General features: G+C 35.3%; 1 protein-coding gene and 1 non-coding gene across 3 annotated transcripts in view; one reads left to right on the forward strand and one right to left on the reverse strand.

Moving 5' to 3' along the window:
* LOC102524898 (LHFPL tetraspan subfamily member 1) overlaps positions 1-17,019 on the forward strand; it is a 102,965-nt gene extending 85,946 nt beyond the window's left edge. Inside the window, exon 5 of the transcript XR_001460162.3 lies at positions 16,284-17,019. This is a non-coding gene — a transcript (LHFPL tetraspan subfamily member 1). The remainder of the gene's footprint in view (positions 1-16,283) is intronic.
* RTL4 (retrotransposon Gag like 4) overlaps positions 1-17,035 on the reverse strand; it is a 164,853-nt gene that overhangs the window by 14,938 nt on the left and 132,880 nt on the right. The gene's annotated exons all lie outside the window — the stretch shown is intronic.

Raw genomic sequence — 17,035 nt, forward strand, 5'->3', positions numbered from 1 at the left:
TTTCAGGACCCACAGTTTAACACTCCCTCTCACAGGTCTTACCACTTAGTGAAGGGTGAGTGGTGAGAAACACAAGCTCTGGGTTTAGTTTAACTGAACGGTTCCTCTGGTTCCATCAGCAGAGGAAATGTTAGGAAGGAACTTTTGCTCAAAGCTCCAGGTAATTAGTATGACAACCAGCTAATCATGACTTGGAAAAATCTATTTATTGAACCTCTGGGAAATCTCTAGGACCTTGGTGACCCCAAATCAATCTGTGTTCATAAAGATGAGTAGAAGCTTTACAAAGACAAAAATCATCTTTGAAAAATGATAAAAATAGTTATTCAGTTGCTGCAGAACCATGGCCTCTTGTACCAGCTTACACAGTGTGCACTGAGCCCACCCTCAACAATAATGTTAAAAGAAACCAAACATCTGATGCATATGGGTTTCAAAGAAAGGCAACACAAACTACATAACCACCACTCACAGAGTGTTTATTTTGGGCTGAACACTACACTCCCTTTACATCAGTAATTTCATTTAACCATGAAAATAAGCTACTGAAAGCATTATTAGCCTAATTTTACTGATGAATAAATTGAACCTGAAAAAGTAGGTGGCTTGCCCAAGACCCCACAGTAAGTAAGTGGTAAAACCAAGGTTCAATCCCAAGTCTACCTGACATAAAAGCCCTATACTCTTAATTATGCTGAACTGCCTGGTAGAGGTGATCTGGGAACAAATATGCTGGGGTTGAGAGAAGCATCAATTTCTTAACTGGTGGAAGCCTTTCCTTTCCTATCTTATCGCCAATATATCCCTCCATCCATTGTCTGCCATTCCATTGTTTCTTGGTAGTTTCCCCAGAGCAAAAATAGAGAAAGCTGTGATGACTGAGATAAGAAAGTAGGCAGAAGGCAATATGCAGTATAAATTTGGAGGATTTTCTGTGGAATTTGTTCATCATCTCCACATATTGTAATTAGTATGTGCAAGACACGGATTGTTCCTGTTTTATAAATGGCAAATCCAAAGAATAGAATATCCACTATGGGGCTCAAATGCCCTTTACAGTAGTTCAGTGTTTCTTATTTAATAGGCTATTCTGTGACTGCCATTAGGGTTCCTGGTTGATTGCTGCCTTTGTCTGAGTGGAGAGGAAATGGTCCATGCAGAAGAATTAATGTTTGTGGCCTATTTTGTGGCTAGCAGCCCAAAGGAACAGACTGAAACTTACGCTGAACAACTGAGCTTAGGTTATACTTCTCACACCTGGGGTGCTAGAGAAGCCAGGGGAACTTTACTCAAGAAATTGTATGATGAAAAAATTCTTTCTCCTCTCATAATTGGAGGAAAGCTGACTTATCAGGAATTACCGGGTTATTCCACATCTTCCATCAATTTCTATAGATATACATATAGAACAGAACAATCATATTTACTTTCAGAAACATTGTTCTGTGTTAATAAGGAGGCTGGTAATTTTATGAGACCTATTGATTTTTCCTAAAATAACATGATTTAGTCTTGAACTCCCATGCTCACAGCAGAGGAGATGAGAGCCTGGCATTTTCAATTATGAAGACTTTTCTTTCCACTGTGAGGTGGAGATTAAGGTTTCTTTCAAATATCTACGACTTCTCCATCCTACCCATTTTATCCCAGCTTCACATTTCCTCATTAAACATCCCTAGCAGATCAACTTTGATAAAAAAGAAATTAAGCAAAGTTAATTTAGAAGAAGAAACTTCTGGTATGGTATTTATAATAAAATTAAATGAAAAAACATGAAGAGTTTGAACATGACCAAATGATAAATATCCTCCTTAAAGGGGTAAAAGAGAGAAATAAGGTATGTGTGTTTGGATTTAATCAACTATAGAATTTATCATATCCTTAAGGAACAAAAGGCTTAAAAAAGAAATTTTAAAAGTCTTTATCTTTTGTCAATAGTTAAGATAACATCCCTTAGCTCATTTTGGATTCTTTCTAGCCTTCTCCCCACATTGAATTTTCCTTCAGCCTCCTCTCTGATACCTTCTGAACCTTCTGCTTCCCTTCCACCTCCACTACTTCTACCAAAAAGTAGCTTGAATCCAAGGAGAGCCAATTACTGGAGATGTGTCATGAGGGCATGGGGTTTGTTAGCAATCACTTCTTTCAAAATTGTTTCCTTTACAAAATATATTTTCCTAAAACGAAAAAAAAATTCTCCCCAAATAATCTAATGCTATTTCATGAAACTCCCAAGGAGAGAAAGGAAAAGAAGAAACATTTGCAGCAATAATGCCTGAGAATTTCCCCCAAATTAACGTTAGACACCAAACCAAAGATCCAGGAGGCTCAGAGAACACTAAGCAGGATAACTGCAAACAAACAAAACAAATAAGCAAAGAAAACTACACCTAGACATTTCATTTTCAAATTTCAGAAAATCAAAGACAAAGAAAAAATCTTGAAAGAAGCCAGACTAACAAAACACCTTACCTACAGAGGAGCAACAATGAGAATTATAACTGATTGCTCCTCAGAAACCATACAAACAAGAAAGTAGAGTGAAATACTTCTTAATGTGCTGAGGGAAAACATAAACCTAGAATTCTGTACTCTGTGAAATTATCCTTCAAAGGTGAAGGAGAATTAAAGACTTTCTCAGACAAACAAAAATTGAGGAAACTTATTGCCAGTAGACCTGCCTCCTTACAGATAGAACTGTAAGGAGAAAGAGATTAATCCACTATAATAGCTGGAGACTTCAATACCCCTCTATAAGAAATGGACAGATCCAGCAGGCAAAAGTCAAAAGGACACAGATGAACTCAACCACACCAGCAATCAACTGGATATAATGAAATCTATAGATCACTTCATCCAACAACAGCAGAATACATTCTTAAGTACACATGAAACACTCACCAAGATAGACTATATTCTTGGCCATAAAACACACTTTAACAAATTTAAAAGAACAGGACTCAAACAATGTCTCCTCTCAGACCACAGTAAAATTAAACTAGAAATCAGTAACAGAAAGATAGCTAGAAAGTCCCCAAATACTTGGAGATTAAACAACACACTTCTAAATAATACATATATCAAATAAGAAATCTTAAGAGAAATTTAAAAATATTTTAACCAAGTGAAAACAAAAATAGAACTTATCAAAATTTGTATAATACAGCAAAAGTGGTTCAAAGAAGGAATTTTATAGGGATAAATGCATACATCAATAAAAAAAGATCTCAAACAAGCGAGCTTTACATCTCAATGAACTATAGGGAAAACAGAAAGAAACTAAGGCCAATGTTAGTAGAATAAATGAGTAAAGATTAGAGCAAAAATAAATGAAATAGGGAACAAGATGATAGAAAAGATTATAATAAAACAAGAATTGATTCTTTGAAAAGATAAGCAAATTTGACAAACCCCTAGCTAGACTAATCAAGAAAAAAAGAGGATCCAAATAAGTAGCATTATAAATGAAAAAGACGTTATAACTGATACCACTGAGATACAAAGGATCATAAATAATAGAGTACTATGAACAACTATACATCAACAAATTGGACAATCTAAAAAAATGAATAAATTCTTAGAAACACACTACCTACCAAGACTAAAGCGTGAAGAAATAGAAAATCTGAACAGAACACTACTGAGTAAGGAGACTGAATCAGTAATCAAAAACCTTCCAACAAAAAATAAGCCCATGGCTAGATGGTTTTAGTGGTGAATTTTACCAAAAATTTAAAGAATTAATACCAATCCTACTCAAACTCTTCCAAAAATTTCAAGAAGAGGCCTTATTTTACCAGTCCAGTATTACCCTGATACAAAAGCCAGATAAAGACAACACAAGAAAAGAAAACTGCAGGCCAATATCTCTTTGGAATAATACAGAGGCAAAAATTCTCAACAAAATAACAGCAAACTTAATTCAACAGCACTTTAAAAAGATAATGCACCACAATTAAGTAGGATTCAACCCTGGGATGCGAGAATAGTTCAACATAAGCAAATCAATAAATGTGATACATCAGTTAACAGAATAAATGACAAAAGTCATATAATCATCTGTTCAGAATGCAGAAAAAAGCATTTGATGAAATTCAACCTGCATTCATAATAAAAACTATGGACAAATTGGGTACAGAAGGAACCACCTGAACATAAAAAAAGGCAATGTAGACAAGGCCACAGCTAACATCATACTTAATGCTAAAATATTGAAAACTTTCCCTCTAAGATCAGGAACAAGACAAGGGTACCCACTCTCACCACTCCTATTCAATATAGTACTAGGAGTCCTAGACAGAGTAATTAACAAGAAAAGGAAATAAAAGGCATTCAAATCAGAAAAGAATAAGTAAAACCATCCGTCTGCAGATGACATGACTTTAAATGTAGAAAATCCTAAAGTATCCACCTAAAAATGTTAGATCCAATTAAGAAATTCAGTAATGTCTCAGGATACAAAATCAACATACAAAAATCAGTTGCATTTCTGTATACAAACAATGAACTATCCAAAAAGAAAATAATCTCATTGACAACAGTATCAAAAACAATGAAATACTTAGGATAAAATCTAACCAAGGAAGTTAAAAACCTGTACACTGAAAACTGTGAGATATTGATGAATGAAACTGAAGACACAGATAAATAGAAATATATCTCATGTTCATGGATTAGAAAAATTAATATTGTCATAATGCCTATACTACCCAAAGCCATCTATAGGTCCAATGTAATCCCTATTAAGATTCCAGTGGCATTTTTCACAGATTTTTTTAAATCCTAAAATTCGTTTGGACCCACCGAAGACCCCAAATAGCTATTCAGTACTGAAAAAGAAGAACAAAGCTGGAGGCATTGCATTCTGATTTCAAACTATATTACAAAGCTATAGTGATTAAAATGGTATGGTACTGGCATAAAAAGACACATAGACCAACAGAACAGAAATAAACCCTTGCAGATATGGTGAAGTAGTATTTGACAAGAGAGCCAAGAATACTCAATGGGAAACAAAATTCTCTTCAATAAATGATGCTGAGAAAATTTGATACACACATGCAAAAGAATGAAACTGGACCCTTATCATACATCACTCACAAAAATTAACTTGAAAGGGATTAAATTCTTAAATATAAGAACTGAAACCCTAAAACTTCTAGAAGAAACTATAAAGAAAAACTTTATTGACATTGGCCTTGGCAGTGATATTTTGGATATGACACCAAACGCACAAGCAACAAAAGAAAAAATGAACAAATGGGACTACATACCAAACTAAAAATCTTCTGCACAGCAAAAGACATAATCAATACAATGAAAAGGCAACCTATGAATGGGAGAAAATATCTGCAAATCACATATCTGATAAGTGATTAATATCCAAAATCTAAGGAACTCATACAACTCAATAGCAAAGCAACAAATAATTCAATTAAAATGTGCAAAGGATCTGAGTAGATATTTTTCCAAAGAAGATATTCAAATGGCCAACAGGTACATGAAAAGGTGCTCCATATCACTAATCATCAGGGAAATGAAAATCAAAACCACCATAAGATATCATCTCACACTTGTTAGAATGACTGTTAATCAAAAAGACAAGCGGTAATAGGAGGAGGGTATAGCTCAGTGGTAGAGTGCTTGCCCAGCATGCACAAGGTCCTGGATTCAATGTCTGCTACCTTCATTAAATAAATAAGTGAATAAATAAAACTAACCCCCCCACAAAATTTTTAAAAATAAAATAAAAATATTGAACAGTGAAAAAAAAAGACAAGAGATAACAAATGCTGACAAGGATGTAGTGAAAAAGGAAGCCTAGCGCACTCTTGATGGAAATGTAAATTAGTATAGCCACTATGGAAATCAGCGCAGAGGTTCCTCAAAAAATTAAAAATAGAACAAACATACAATCTAGCAACCCAAAGCAATCTATAGAATTAATGTAATCTCTATCAAATTACTCAGGACATTTTTTCACAGAACTAGAACAAATAATCCTAAAATTTATATGGAATCACAAAAGGCCCAGAATTGCCAAAACAGTACTGAAAAAAAAAAGAATGAAGCTCCTAGACTTCAGACTATACTAAAGAGCTACAGTAGTAATCAAAACAGCATGGTATTGGCACAAAAACAGACATATGGATCAATAGAACAGAACAGAGAGCCCAGAAATAAATCCACAGACTTATGCTCAATTAATGTTTGACAAAGGAGGCAAGAATGTATAATGGAGATAAGACAGTCTCTTCAGCAACTGGTGTTGGAAAAACTGGACAGCTGCAGGTACCTCAGTGAAGTTAGAACACGCCCTCACACCATACACAAAAATAAACTCAAAATGGCTTAAAGACTTAAACATAAGACAAGACACTATAAACCTCCTAGAAGAAAACATAGGTAATACATATTCTGACAAATATCATAGCATTGTTCTCCTAGGGCAGTCTACTAGGCAATAGAAATAAAAGGAAAAATAAACAAATGGGACCCCATTAAACTTAAAAGCTTTTGCACAGCAAAGGAAAATAAAAACAAAACAAAGACAACCTACAGAATGGGAGAAAATATTTGCAAATGATAAGACTGACAGGGGCTTAATTTCCAGAATATACAAACAGCTCATACAACTTAAGAAAAAAACAAATAACGCAATCCAAAAATGGGCAGAAGACCTAAAGAAGCAATTCTCCAAGAAGACATACAAATGGCCAACAGGCACATGAAAAAATGCTCAATACCGCTAATTATCAGAGAAGTGCAAATCAAAACTACAATAAGGTATCACCTCACACAAGTCAGAATGGCCACCATTAAAAAGTGCACAAATGATAAATGCTGAAAAGGGTGTGGAGAAAAGGAAACCCTCCTACACTGTTGGTGGGAATGTAGTTTGGCACAGCCATTATGGAAAACAGTATGGAGATTCCTCAAGAAACTAAAAACAGACTTATCATATGATCCAGCAATCCCACTCCTGGGCATATATCTGGAGGGAACTCTAACTTGAAAAGATACATGTACCCCAATGTTTATAGCAGCACTATTTATAATAGCCAAGACATGGAAACAACCTAAATGTCCATTGACAGATGACTGGATAAAGAAGTTTTGGTATATATACAACGGAATACTACTTAGCCATAAAAATGAATAAAATAACGCCATTTGCAGCAAGACAGATGGACCCAGTGATTGTCATTCTAAGTGAAGTAAGCCAGAAAGAGAAAGAAAAATACCGTATGATATCACTTACATGTGGAATCTAAAACAAACAAAAAAAACCAAATTAACTTATTTACAAAATAGAAACAGACTCACAGATTTAGAAAACAAACTTACGGTTACTAGGTCAGGGGAAGGAGGGTGGGGAGGGATAAATTGGGAATTTGAGATTTACAGACGCTAACTACTATATATAAAAAATAAACAACGTATTTACACTGTAAAGCATAGCAAACTATATTCAATATCTTGTAGTAACCTATAATGAAGAAGAATATGAAAAGGAATATATGTATGTATATGTATGATTGAAACATTATGCTGTACACCAGAAATTGGCACAACATTGTAAACTTACTATACTTCAATAAAAAAAGAAATAAAAAGAAAAAAAGCTAGCAACCCAACTTTTGGGCTTCTGGGTATATATCCAAAGAAGATGAAATCACTATCTCAAAGAGATATCTGCATTCCCGTGTTCATTGTAGCATTATTCACAATAGCCAAGGCATGGAAAGAAGCTAAATGTCCACTAACAGGTAAATGGATAAAGAAGATGTGATACACACACACACACAGTAGAATATTATTCAGACATAAAACAGAAAACAGTCCCTGACATTTGAACAACATGGATAGACCTTGAGGGCATTTATGCTAAGTGAAATAAGTCAGACAGAGAAAGGCAAATACTGTATGATCTCACATATATGTGGAATCTAAAGACATCAAACTCATAGATAAAGAGAGTAGAATGGTGGTTGCCAGGGACTGAGGTGTGAGGAGAAATGGGGAAATGTTCATATGTTGTAAATGTTGAGTTATAAGATGAATGAGTTACAATACAAATCTAATGTACAATATGTTAAGTATAGTTATCAATACTCTATTGTATACTTAAAAGTTGCTATGAGAGTAGTTATTTAATGCTTTTACTGTAACAACAACAAATGGTAATTATGTAATGTGAGGAATGTGTTAACTAACCATATTGTGATAAACATTTCACAATATATATGTGTATCAAATCATCACATTGTACACCTTAAACTTACACAATGTTATATGTCAATTATGTTTCAATAAATTTGGAAGATTAAAAACATTTCTATTTACATTTGCAGTCAAATCTGAAATAGGTATAAATTTTAGGAAACACGTATAAGATATATGTGAAGAAAAACACAAAACCCTGATGAAAGATGTCAAATTAAAAATAAAAAAATGGAAGATATCCCATAGTCATGGACAGGAAGGCTAAATACTTTCAAGTTGTCTGTTCTTCCCTATTGATAGAGATAGATTCAATGTAATGCCTATCAAAATCCCAGCAAGTTATTTTGTGGATATTGACAAACTGATTCTACAGTACATATGGAGAGGCAAAAGACCCAGAATAGCCAACTCAATACTGAAAGAGAAGAGCAAAGTTGGAGGATGGACATTACCCAACTACAACAATCACTATATAGCTACAGTAATCAAGATAATGTGATATCAGTGAAAGAATAGACAAACAAACCAATGGAAAGGAAAAGATAGCCCAGAAATAGACCCATATAAATATGGTCAACTGATCTTTGACACTGAGCAAAGACAACACAAAGGAACAAAGTTACTCTCTTCAACAAATGGTTCTGGAACAGCTGGACATCCATATGCAAAAAAATAAATATAGGCAGACCCTTCATCCTTTATAAACATTAACTCAAAATGGATCATAGACCTAAATGTAAAACACAAAATTGGAAAACTCCCAGAAGATAACATAGGAGAAAATATAGGTGGCCTTAGGCATGGTGATGACTTTTTAGATATAAAAGCAAAGGCATGATCCATTAAAAAAAGAATTGATAAGCTGGACACCATTAAAACTAAAAACTTCTACTTTGTGAATAGCTATATCAAGAGAAAGAGAAGACTAACCTAGACTGGGGAAAAATCTGCAAAAGACACATCTGATGACAGACTGTTATACAAAATATACAAAGAACTTTTGAAATTCAACAGTAAAAAAAAAATTGGTTACAAAATGACCAAAAGACCTGAACAGATATCTCACCAAAGAAGACATACAGATAGCCAACTGTATATGTATGTGAATATATGTTCAACATTATATATCATTAGAGAATTGCATGTTAAAGTAATTAGATACCACTACACACACATTGGAATGGCCCCAAATCCAAACTGGCAACACCAAATGCTGGCAAGGATGTGGAGCAACAGGACCTTTCATTCTTTGCTGGTGGGAATGCAAAATGGTAGTCATTTTGGAAGACAGTTTGATGAGTTCTTACAAAACTAAACATACTCTTATGGTCTAGCAAACCTGCTCCTTGATATTTACCCAAATAAATTGAAAACTTATGTCCATAAAAAAAAAAACTACACATGGATGCTTTATTCATAGTTGCCAAAACTTGGAAGCAACCAAGATGTCCTTCAGTAGGTGGATAGATAAATAAACTGTTGTACATCCAGACAAGGACTATTATTCCGCACTAAAAAGAAATGAGCTATCAAGCCATGAAAAAACGTGGAAGAAACTTAAATGCAAATTACTAAGTGAAAAAAGCCAATCTGAAAAGGCTACACATTGTATGATTCCAACCATATGGAAAAGACAAAACTATGGAGGCAGTAAAAAGATTAGTGGTTGTTGGGGGTTAGGGGAAGGGAGAGATCGTAGGCAGAGCAGAGAATATTTTTAGGGCATGAAATTATTATTTATGATACTCTAATGGTGGGTACATGAAATTATACATTTATCAAAATCCATAGAATGTACAATACCAAGAGTTATCCCTGATGTAAACTATGGATTTTGGGTGATAATGATGTGTCAGTGTAGGTTCATTAATTGAGATGATATATCTATATCTATATCTATATCTTTATCTATATCTATATCTATATCTATCTATACATCTCAAATATACCAGTCTGGTATGGGATGTTGATAGTGGAGGATGTGTGTGGGAGGAGATAGAGAGTATGTGGGAAAGCTCTGTATATTCTATGCAATTTTGTTGAGAATCTAGAACTGCTCTAAAAATAAAGTTTAACTTTAAAAATTCAGTCAAAAAATTCCCAGCTTTATTTTTTGCCTATCTTCCTCATACATGAGGAAGAAAAGCAAACCAAGTCCATTGAAAAGTCCTTTCCCACGTAGACATGGTGACATTAATGCTTTTGATCTGCTGCTCATATTGAGCTGTTTTATTGAATTGTTATCCTGCCTGCTTCAGATTGGTTGCAAGCTTAGCAGAGCTGTGCACATAGAAGATCCATGTCCTGGGCAATGATCCAAAAGGATCATTAACTGCAACCCCAGATGTAGCAGTTGCCAAAAGATTTATTTTTCAACCTCCTCACACAATGATAATCAACCTTTGTGTTTTCAAAGAGTGTTTTGCAATGCATGTGAACTTTCCTATAACTCAAAGTCCAAAAGAGAAATCAGATTGAGTGGAGCTAGACCAAAGAGAATTTTTAAATGGAAATAATTCTGTCAAAGTCAAGTTCCCCGTGGATATTAACAAAGTCTATGTATTTGCTGCCTTGTAAATAGTATATTAAAATTTTTTCTCATCCACACCCTTTATAGCATGTGCTGGGATTGTTATAACTGCACTTGAGCTAATTTATGTATTTCCATTTATATAATATCTAGAAGTATCAAGAAAGAACTCTCCTTTTGGATTTACATGGCTGATTATCATTAATCCATGAGGGAGCTTTACAAAACTATCCCAGATATTGTGTGCATGAACTAAACACAGGTTTCAGCAATGGAGAGTGAGCATCTAGATTTAGAAAAGGAACCTAGGAAGGGAGAGAAAACATGGGAAAGTCCAAGTCAAGTAGGTAAGGGCTTAGATCTGAGTTTTAGGATATTAGATAAGGGGAATATTAGATAAGCACAGCATTAGAATTTAGGTAGGATGTCAATTGATGAATGTACTAGTTTGAATCAAGTAAGGATCTGAAGTCAGAAAAGATAAGCCATATACTGTATTTTTTAAACTTTGTATTAATTCATTCATAGATCATTTTAAAAAGCATATAAGGAAGCCCTGAAATTACAGTTTGAAAACCATTGTACTAGATGATCAAGGCACCTTTGGGAAGTGGTGTTGACCAGTAGATTCTAATAAACTCTGCTCCCTTTCCTGTCAAAGATTGATCACTAGTTTGATCTAAGGACTCAGGCCAGTCAGTAAGTTGCTTTGCTTTTGTAAGTCTGTTATCCACATTCATTGACCAAGTCTTGACCAAGCCAGACACATGACTGTGCCAAGCATTTGCAATTTTTGAATGAGCATGAACCCATGCAAAAAGATTACATAATAAGGTAGTTTTACAAGAGAAGAGTCAACCCACTCAGACCATTAGGCTGGACTAAAACCAGGGATCCTTTAAGAAAGAGTTCTGAACTATCAACTTAAAGTAACCCCTTTACCTTTAGGTAAATATTTCATTTGAATAAACCTACAAGTTTATGTTCTAAGTCTCATACTGAACAACTCTAGTTACTTTACATATTGTGTTTTCTTGACTTCTTGTTTAGGCCTTTTGAAAAATTTTATTCTTGTTATAGAGGATCCATGTTTTTCTATGAAGTTCTCTTCATCTACACACAAAGACCCATCTCCTCTTTGTGTATCATGCTCATATGGAAAAAATACTTTCAGAGTGTGAAGCTGTTGCTTTGGATCCAATGTGTCATTTCAACTTTGGATTAGTTTTTGTTAGCCAAGATATTATTTGTTTTTCTGGTTATTCTCTTGTCAGTTGGCTAATGTTTTTCTCTTCACAAATTGTTTTCTAGATATGAGGCTATAAAGAGTCTTCTCAAATAACTCTGTCTAGTTCCTCTTATGGTAAAACTGTCTTGCAGGCTCGTCACTCAGTCTTTTTGGTGAAGAGTCATCTTCAGTCAGTTCCTAGCTATGTGACTTTGGGCAAATAAATTCACCTAAGCCTCAGATTTTTCATCTATGAAATGAGAATAATGACCATACCTCTTCCACGGTTGTTAAGAGGATTAAAAAATAGAGTACATGGAAAGTACTTAGAATTATGCCTATCTTATAGTAGTTGATCTATATGTGTTAATTTTTGCTATTCCATTTCCCAGGAATGATATTTTTACCCTAATCACTTATTTAACAGATAAACACCTAAGTTCTATTTCTATTCAGGTTTGCTATTTTGAGGGAAAGAGTATAGGAGGGTACTTCACAAATGACAAAGTACAAAAATGCTCCCAGTAATAAAACTTTAATATCATTACTGTATTCGATAAAATTGGTTCTGAGATTGACCAATCTATGTATTTTATGTTTTGTTGGGTCTAAAACTGTCTTTTAATTTATTTATTCTATGTATTAAGTTTACATTATTTCCCTAATTTCACTTAAGTTCAACCACTACTTACCAAGAGTTCCCAATGCTGCCAGCAGCTATACTAAGCACTGCTGTGAGTAACACATAAGTAGGAGACCAAGTCCCTGAAGTTATAGAGCTTATGGAATTGAAGGCAACATCATACTCACACACAAAAATCATGTGTGAAGAATGAAAGAGTGTATGAAATCCCCAATTGAATATCATCACCAAATATGTGTATTACAGACAAGAACTATAGTATGTGCTCCAAAATGAGTATCCTTATGTCATCCAAGGCATCATGTCAGCCTTCACTGTGGCTGGTGTTATTATTTACGCTGCTAACTTTCCAACTCTTTCTCGTGTACATCAAAGATCCACTTCTCCACAGTGCATGGGGATTAAGGTATCTTGGTCTAAAGATGCTCTAGTTATGTAAGGGAACTATATCAGTTATGTTGTCCATAGATTCTCAAACACCAAAGAATCAGAACACTTTTTAAAAAACAAATGTTCATGATAATTCAGAAAGTACTTCATGAACTAGAAATACACTGGGATTGTTAATCATATATTGATTATCATTTAACAGAACTAGAGAATCTCTGAAACTCTCCAGTTTAAATTCTGGATAATCAACTCTTTATATTTGTATAAAACTTTAAATTTTTTAGTACTTTCATATATGTCCTTATACTTTTTCTTCATGGCAACCTACTATGAAATAGATGGAGTAAGTGTTAATAAGCCCCTTGACAAACTCACATCTAATCAATGAACTTTACTGAGTACCTACTATGTTTCGGTGTTAGTTGATGGAAAAATATGTATTAATAGAGCCCTTATTCTCCAAATGTCATGGGAATTACTAAAACAAGTGCAGTTGTTAATGCTAGTGAGGCACTTAACACATTGAAATTATAAAGTGCAATGGGTTGTTTCCATGTCTTGGCTATTGTATATAGTGCTGCTATGAACTATAAAATAGATTAAAAAATAAATTTCTTCTGTATAGCACAGGAAACTATATTCAATATCTTATAGTAACCTATAATGAAAAAGAATATGAAAATGAATATATGTAGGTATATGTATGACTGAAACATGATGCTGTACACCTTAAATTGACACATTGTAACTGACTGTACCTCAATTAAAAAGATGCAATGGGAATACAAAAAAAAAAAAAAAGCTTTATTCCTGCCTGGATTAAAGGAAGCGGAAAGCTCTGCAAAAGTGGTAAAGCATTATCTGGGTCCTAATGAGAAAATAAGATTTTTAACTGGGTAGAAAAGAGGGAAAGAGCATACTAGACAGAAAGATCAACATAAGCAAAGGAGAGAAAATGTGAACATGTATGATGAAATCTGAGACTGGTGAACATTCTTGTGGTCCCTGTGTGGCCAGGCCTAGGTACGTGGTGGAGTTAGAGGAAATGAAGCTAGAAATATAGGCTTGGATTAAATTGGGAAGGGCTTTGAATGCCATGCTGAAGAGTACAGAATAACTGTTTTTAATTTTAGCACTTCCTATGTGCCAGGAAATATGCTACATACTTTAAGTATGCAATCTCATTTTCTCTTCACAGTGGCTGCATAATATCAGTATTGTTCTCATCCCATTTTATAACTAGCCCAGAACATAAGTGGCAGAGCCAGGATATAAATGAGGTCTGCTTGATGCCACAGCCCATGTCCTTAGCCACTCTGCAACGCTGCCTAACATACTTATTTCCCTGTTGGCAGCATACCCCTCCCATCCTGTCAAGTCCCATGAGTACTCCCGCATAATTCCCTCTCCCTCAGCTCCCTCTTTTAACTCTTTAAAAATTTTTTTGAACACTCTTTTTTTTTTGGTAGGGGGAAGCAATTTGATTGATTGATTATTTTCTAATGGAGGTACTGAGGATTGAACCTAGTACCTTACGCATGCTAAGCACGCACTCTATCATTGAGCTATACCTTTCCCCTACCTGACTCTTTAATATTAAAGCATCTCTTGAGCTAACAAAATGAGTTACAAGGAGCTGGTGGTGACTACTTCCTTAGTCTACTAGTTTCCACCGGAAGAATGTGTGTTGGTGGAATGTTAGAGATCAGCTGGTCCCTGAAGCCTTAGGACTTCCAGACCCTACCTGAGCTGAATGTGCCTGCCCTTAGTTCATCAAGGTGACCTACCAGCTGCTTATCCCATATCCACTGGATGACTTATCTGAACTTACCTGGACGGCTCTGTGTGTGAGAGGAGACATAATAGGGTTAATCAGTTTCTAAACCTTAGATTTTTATGGAGATTCATAAAGAATTTCAGAAGAAAAAAAAATCACAGCCACCTACCCACTCTCCTAATGACAGCTTAGCTCTTCCCAGAGAAGAAATTTCCCATTTCTGGGTGTGAATGTAATTTTCTCTGCTTTAGAGGCCTACCCTGTAATCTAGGGAAGCTGACATTTTCCATTCTGTAATAGGGTGAAGACATTGGTTTGATGATTTTCTTTTGCCAGAAGCACTTTTTCTTTCATGGCATATGGTAGCCTGAGCTACATGTGTTCTGGCTGCCCAGAGCTTCAGCATCCTCTGGGGAATCTTTACAAAGACAGTGGATCTAGAACGATAAAACCATCTCCAAGGCCCTCTCTTGCTACAACAAGAATCTCAGTCCCCTTAGCCTTTCTCAGGGAGTATGCTGTCACCTGATTGGGGTCACTGATTTATATACTTGAATAAACATACCTCACGTTATATGTAATTTTGTACCATTCCAAGTAGCTTTGTTTCCTTTCTTATTTGGTCTATAAGGCAAGCAGGGTAAATACCATTGTCCTTCAATATATGAGAAAACTAAAGCATAGAAACACTTAGTATTATTTAAAGGGAATCCAATTTGGAATTCAAGCAAAATTAGAATTCATGTCTCCCTACTCGCAGCATTGGGGAGACTCTAATACATCACATTGCTTGAATAAGGAACAAACAAGTTGTCCCCCCTTCCCTAGACACTGCACTATTAGTATGCTAATTTTTCTTTATCTCCTAAGAGCCTCTCAGGCTCCTAGAGTTCTGCCTGAGGATCTGTAGCCACCTAGAACCAACTGGACGCTTGGAGAAGCCAAGAAGAGCTGCTCTAGGGTTCAGGGTACTGGCTGGCTGCGCAGTGTATCAGTGTCGTTCGGCCTCATCTGGGCCGTAGTAACCGGTAATATCTAGCCTTTATCCAGTGCTTACTATGCACCAGGCAGAGTGCTATGTGCTTTGTAGGACTTACCTCATTTACTCTTCCTAACAATTCCATGAGGTAGGTAGCATTTTTAATTCTTATTTTTCATGGTCTTAACCACTTGAGTCTGCTGTCACTCCAGTATTACAAAATTAGAGACTTTCTAAAAGTCCCATGACAAAGACTACTATTGAGAAGTTGATTCATCATCTGTGTTTTCCTAACTCTTGACTGATTTCTATTTTTTAAACAGCTTTATTGAGATATAAGTCACACCTTATAATTCAGTCATTTAAAGCATACAATTCGATGTTATTTTTTTTTCAGTATACTTACAAAGTTGTACAGTCATAACCACAATGAATTTTAGAAGACTTCCATCACCTCCAAAATAACTAATCTCTCAATTTTGGTGATTTTATTTTATTTTATTTTACCAGAGAATCGGATCTGGCCTGATTCCAAATCTATCCTGGCCAAAGATCTAGAGCAGGGGTCACAAACTCAAAAGCTCCAGGGACCAAGCAGACAACATCAAAAAGTGAGCCAGCATCAACACTGGAGGGAACCACGGCAAATCCGAAGGAGCCTGCCTTCTAAAAGAGGGGAGCTACAGCTGAGCCATGTTGAAATATGGACTCAACTGCTTTTCAAAAATAAGCCAGAAATATGGTATTTTATAAACAATTCCCTGGTCATTTTTGCATGATAGCAATTGAAATTTAAAAAACAACTACATGGGAAAAATAAAAAATATCTGTGGGCCAGATTAAAATCCTGAGTTACTGGTTTATGACCTCTACATTCGAGAAACACGGAAACTCTCCAGTTTCAGTTTTCTTGACACTATCCTCCCCTACCACTTGACCGTCTACCAAATTGGAATCAGAGTTCTCTGGCCTTAGGGCTTTGATTTGGGTATGGTTTTGCCCTGTTGTAAGGATATGGACTAGATAGTTTCTTGGAGTGCCACAAAAATAACCCTTCCTTCATACTGATCTATCTCAGATCTGTGCTTATCTCTCTGAAGAGACCTGAATCTATATTCTTTGAGATTTTCAAGAGAGATTCTAACAGATTTATCCTTTTGAGGATCCTAACCTGATGTTCAGACTCAAGCTGTCCCTAGGAGTCATTCTGAAGCAAAATTATTATAGCTATTTTAGCCTCTGATTGTGTCCCTAACATCAGG

This window comes from Vicugna pacos, chromosome X (genome assembly GCF_048564905.1).
Source record: "Vicugna pacos chromosome X, VicPac4, whole genome shotgun sequence".
NCBI classification, from domain to species: domain Eukaryota; kingdom Metazoa; phylum Chordata; class Mammalia; order Artiodactyla; family Camelidae; genus Vicugna; species Vicugna pacos.